Genomic DNA, 6,513 nt, shown 5'->3' with positions numbered 1-6,513 from the left:
TTTGGTAGATGGAAACTGAATGAAGCCCATCATATAAATATTTTTGTCGAATGAATTGACCCCAGTATCCGATTCTTTTTTAAAGCCTGGTACTTATTCTGTCAGTCTCTTTTGTAGAACTGCTAAGTTACAGGGATGTAAACACACCAACACCAGCTACCAAGCGGTGGTGAGGGACAAACTCAGACACAATGACACACATACATGCACAGCACGTAAAAAGCACCATTCGAGCATGGCCGAAGCCAGTGCTGCCTGACTGGCGCCGGTGCTGGTGACACCTGTGCCGATGACACGTGTGCCAGTGGCACGTACAAAGCACTATTCGAGTGTGGCTGATGCCAGTACTGCCTGACTGGCATCTGTACTGGTGTTATGTAAAAAGTACCCACCACACTCTCAGAGTGTTAGGAAGGGCATCAAGCTGTAGAAACCTTGCCAAATCAGATTGGGGCCAGGTGCAGCCGCCTGGCTAACCAGTTCTCAATCAAACCGTCCAAACCATGCCAGCATGGAAAGCGGATGTTAAGCGACAACAACGACGATGACGACGATGATGATGATGATGATGATATATATTATATGTATAGATAGCAGACTTCTTTCAGTTTCCATCTATCAAATCTGCTTGAAGGATTTGGTTGGCCTGTGGTTATAGTTGGAGACATTTGTCCCTGGTGTGATGCCGGGAGAATGGACCTGGAACCATGTGGTTGGAAAGCAAACTTCTTACACACAACCATGGTCTGCGCCTCTGTGTGTGTGTGTGTGCGTGTGTGTGTGTGTGTGTAAAATATGTAATACGTATAGATGTGTAAAAACCCTCGGTGATGGGATGAGATTTGTAGCGCGTCAACCGAGGCGTTTAACACATTCAAAAGTCAGTCGATTGGTTAACAGACGATAAAGAGGATCAGTATCATCATCATCATCATCATTATGGTGGTAGAAGTGATGGTGTTGTTGTTGTTGTTGGTTTTGCTCAGGTTATAAATTCTTAATTGTTAAAAATGAAAACTTATTAAGGGGAGACGAATCTGAACAAATTATGTGTAAGGGAGATAATCATGCAATCTTTAGACGCACTGAAACCATTCTTAACGAGTTATTTAAAAAGCTGGCTTAACTGAGAAGAGATGAGCATTTTAGCTCATATCCAGTACCATATGCACGCGCAACGCACACCCACGCATGCGCATACGCGCGTATAAATGTGGTAATTTATTTATGCATGTTTCCACACCCTAGAAACATGGAAACCGTTCAATGTGGGATTTTGTCTTGGAGAAAAATTTCTTGCAGTAAGACTCCCAAAAACGCATCGAGTTGAATTTCAAAAGATGTTAGCAGACTACCTGACACTGTGTTTTGGTATGATTTCACCTCCTCAGGGTGGGGCCTCGGTCGTTCAGAGTTTGGCTGGAACTTCTATTTCTATGTATAAAATAGCAAACATTACCTCTGGTGAAGTGTGTTCATGTTTGCCATGTGTTCATGTTCATCACCATCATCATCATCATCACCATCTAACATCCATTGTCCATGCTGGCACGGGTTGGACGGTTTGACCAGGGGGGATAAGCTGAGGGGCTGCACAGGACTCCAGTCTGATTTGGCATGGCTTTTTATGGATGGATGCCCTTAAGCACATGAAATAGAAAAAAATCATGTTACAGATGCATACTCTTTTACTCTTTTACTTGTTTTAGTCATTTGACTGCGGCCATGCTGGAGCATCGCCTTTAGTCGACCAAATCGACCCCAAGACTTATTCTATCAGTCACTTTTGCTGAACCGCTAAGTTACAGGGATGTAAACACACCAGCATCGGTTGTCAAGCAATGCTAGGGGGACAAATACGGACACACAAACATATAAACACACATATATATATATACATATATACTACAGGCTTCTTTCAGTTTCCGTCTACCAAATCCACTCACAAGGTTTTGGCCGGCCTGAGGTTATAGTAGAAGACACTTGCCCAAGGTGCCATGCAGTGAGATTGAACCCGGAACCATGTGGTTCGTAAGCAAGCTACTTACCACACAACCACTCCTATGCCTATACATTTATTTTTAATATGCTTCTGCACATCAGAACACCAAAACTACTCACTGCAAGAAACACAGCTGAATATATATTTGTGTATTTAAATATGCTGGGTGTCCATAAATTATCTTTACAACTTCCACAATGTATTTGTCCAGAGATGGAGCCCATGCGGAAGTATTCTGATGTTTGTAATAAAACCTTACTTGTATGCCTATGTCTTGCATAGTTTTTCTGCTGATTTTTTCCTATTTTTCATTTTTTTCTGAATTTTTAAAATTGTAAAGGTGATTTATGGACACCCTGTAAATAACACCACAGTGTAATATTAAATGTGTCAAACTAGGTAGAATTGTTGTCATCCAAACACACAGACTTGTCCTTTACAGGGGCTGGAGCCACATAAAATGCACTCATGCTGTGTAAATGCACCCTTGCCCCTTGGTACATAAAATCTACCTGGTACACACTGTGAAGTGGTTGGCATTAGGAAGGGCAGCTGACCATAGAAACCATGTCGCTACAGACATTTGAAGTCTGGTGAGCTCCCTGGCTGGCCAGCTCTGGTCAAACCGTCTGACCTATGCCAGCATGGAAAATGGACGTTAAACAATGATGATGATGATGATGATGGTGGTGGTGATGGTGGTGGAGGTGGTGGTGGTGATGGTGGTAATGGTGGTGGATAGTGGTGGTAGTGATGATGATGATGATGTTGATATATTATAAGAGGAAGATATTAAACAATGCCTTACCTAACTCTTGAAAGGCTCAGATTTTTGCCCCGTAAAAAATTAAACAGTCATCCCTGTGTAAAAAGATTCACAAAGTTGAGTAGACAACCAAATTTACAAAGAATAGGAGTAGCTGTGTGGTAAGTAGCTTGCTAACGAACCACATGTTTCTGGGTTCAGTCCCACTGCATGGCACCTTGGGCAAGTGTCTTCTACTATAGCCTCGGGCTGACCAAAGCCTTGTGAGTGGATTTGGTAGACGGAAACTGAAAGAAGCCCGTCATATATATGTATGTATATGTGCATGTATGTGTGTGTGCATATCTGTCTGTGTTTGTCCCAGCAACATTGCTTGACAATCGATGCTGGTGTGTTTACATCCCCGTAGCGGTTCGGCAAAAGAGACTGATAGAATAAGTACTAGGCTTACAAAGAATAAGTCCTGGGGTCGATTTGGTAGACTAAAGGTGGTGCTCCAGCATGGCCGCAGTCAAATGACTGAAACAAGTAAAAGAGTAAAAGAGTAAAAAGAGAGAAGAATCAAAACCATTCAACAGATCCAGAAACATAATGAACAAGTTCTTATTTTGTTTCCTTTTGAAGTAACATCTCTCTGGAACATTCAACATTTCCCTTGAAGCTGTCTTGTAATGAAGGTACCACAACATGGTACCTTTTGCAAGTGTTTCCTATTATAGAAGGAATACCCTCCATCAGGCATTTGCCATATTCTGAAAGCCTTACTTCCCTGGGTATGGATACATTGAAACTCTGACGTCTAGCAGTTGACTTGGCAGACACCCATAAAATTATTAACCATCTTACAAACAATAACTCTGAGCACCTTTTCAACCTCCACCCATCTAACACCCATGGACATGTTTACAAAGTCAGAAAACAGCACAGCTCCCATGACTTTGGAAACATTTTTTCACACTAAGAGTTGCTGAAGCATGGAACAAACTGCCAGCATCAGTTGTTAGTTGTCGGAGCACTGCATCCTTCAAAACTTCCATGCTTCCTGAGATTCGCCAATACTACACCTGATTTTCTCCCCTCCATACACATGCAAGCATGTATCTGACTCATACACTGTTCGCTTTCCAGACATTTGTACATTACTACATGTGCTTTATATGCACTTTTGACAAGCTGTGGTGCACTTGAGCACCGTATACAATAATATCATTATTATTATATTATAGCCTTGGGCTGACCAACGCCTTGTGAATGAATTCGGTAAATGGAAACTGTAGCAACTTGTGATATATTCGTGTGTGTGTGTGTGGGGGGGGGTGTTCTCTCATCACTTGATAACCGGTGTTGGTTTGTATATGTCCCTGTAATTTAGTAGTTTGGCAAAAGATACCAATAGAATGACTCTGAGATCTGAGAAAAAAAATGTATTAGAGTTTATTCATTTGACTAAAACCTTTCACTGCAGTGCTCCAGCATGACCATTTTCAATGATTAAAACAAATAAAAAGGTAAAAGGCTCAGTCATCTCAAAAAACCAAAAAAAAAAAACAAAAAAACGAAATAAACACAACAAGCATTCTAGTAATGAATTTTGTTTTCTTTAATTCGAAAGAAACTGTGAAAGTTATACTTTACGCAGTTATTTCCTTTGCATTTGAATTTTCTTCCATCGTTTATTCTGTTGTGTCCTGGGGAGAGTCATTCTCTTTTTGTGCCTTATAATTTAACCCACTCACCGGTAAAATTTCCACTTATTTTTCTTATTTTTATTTTCCTAAGATTTTCGCTGCGTCTTGCAACCTTTTCAATAAACGCAACGAAAATTTTAGGAAAATAAAAATAAGAAAAAAAAGTGGAAATTTTACCGGTGAGTGTAAATCCTTAAAATCCTTTAAAATGTTTCAGCCCGAAGGCCGCGGCCATGCTGGGGCACCACCGCTGCTGTTAAATTATAAGACACAAAAAGAAAATGACTCTCTCCAGACACAACAGAATATGCTTCAACACACGAACTCACATAAAGAATCTTTCAAACCAAATCCCAAAACGAAATTCAATCATTTAGTTAAATGTATCAATACTAACTTATCATCTTTTCCTTTCCTTCTACAGCTCTCCATCTCAACCCCTCTCCCACCTCTCTCTCTCTCTCTCTCTCTCTCTCTCCTAATCTCTCCTTCTCTTTCTGTCCTTACACTCCTTCAGCATTTCTGAGACACATCATGGTAAAACTCCAGATTTCGAAATACTTAGACATCTTCTTTACTCCATTTCGATCAGATATCCATCCTAATTCTTTTGTTGATGGCAAGATTTGCGTCCAGCAAAAGAAGTTAACAAAAATTAACAAAACACCAATCATTTATACAATGCTCCCCCCGTTTGCAGCAATGAATTGTATCTTCCCTTGAAATCATACTCAGTCCCCATAGCTAGGGGACTGAGCCTAAGAATGAGCCATATCTCCACATGGCTCCTATTAACGGCTAGAACAAGGAGAGTGCAGTAAGTATAACTGGTACCTGTCCTTACTAGGATCAGGTACCAGTTCCTCTTCATGATACCAATATAATCTGGAAGTATGGAACTTTTCAAAATCCAGCACCTGCTACAAAAGAAGATCCCTTGATTTCATTAGGCCGTAGTCTGGCCCTTTAATCAGAAAGCAGCCGGTTGGCAAGGCTACAAGAACATTGGTTTAGAGGGTTTGGTGATAATTGCTTCGAATATCTGCATCTTGAGTTCAAAATCAGGCTGAGGTCAACTTTATCTTCCATCCTTCTTTTTTTTTTTTTTTGGTGGTGGTGGTGGTGATGGTGGGGTCAATAAATAAAGTACCAGCTTTATACTGGGGTCGATCCTCTTTCTCTAACTCTTAATTTCTTTCAGTCTCTTTCTTGGACTCTTTCTTTTTTGTCTGTCTCATTCTCTAAAACTTTCTCTCTCTCTGTCCGTCTATCCATCTGTCAGTCTGTCCGTCTGTCTGTCTGTCTGTCTGTCTGTCTGCTTCTCTCTCTCTCTCTCTCTCTCTCTCTCGCCTCTATCTGTAACTCTTTCTCTCAATCTGTATCTCTCTCCCCTTTCTTTCTAACTCTTTCTCTCAATCTCTCTCTCTCTCTCTCTCTCTCTCTCCCTATCTGTTTCTTTTTATAATGCCTTCTTTCAGTCTGTCTTATTCTTTCTCTCTCTTTCTAGCTCTTTCCCTCAACCTCTCTCTCTCTCTCTCTCTCTCTCTCTGGAAGAAATCCACTGTGGTCACTGCCAGAGGAGGATGGGCCCCATCAAGTCTAAAATGCCGAAAACATGACATATTCTATGACAGCGCACCCTACAACTCAAAGAGCTAAAAGCCCATGGCATGGCATGGCATGGTAGAGCAGTCTGGTTACAGTGATATATCTACCCAGCCTGACTAATAATCTCATTTACCTTTATCTCTCCTCATAAAAAGGTCCTGATTAATCCTTTACTGTTTAAACTGGACTTATCCAGTCTAGATATTCCACCTTTTTCATGTTCAAACTAGCCAGATCCAAGCTCTCACACCTTCCTGGCAATGTCATTCTAAAAACAGACAATCAGGCGTTGGAGTGGCTGTGTGGTAAGTAGCTTGCTTAACAACCTCATGGTTCTGGGTTCAGTCCCACTGCGTGGCACCTTGGGAAAGTGTCTTCTACTATAGCCTTGGGCCGATCAAAGCCTTGTGAGTGGATTTGGTAGACGGAAACTGAAAGAAGCCTGTCGT

The sequence above is a fragment of the Octopus sinensis genome, linkage group LG13, assembly GCF_006345805.1.
Source record: "Octopus sinensis linkage group LG13, ASM634580v1, whole genome shotgun sequence".
In the NCBI taxonomy this organism is placed as follows: Eukaryota; Metazoa; Mollusca; class Cephalopoda; order Octopoda; family Octopodidae; genus Octopus; species Octopus sinensis.
The sequence above is the reverse complement of the archived record's forward strand: the minus strand, read 5'-3'. Positions refer to the sequence as shown.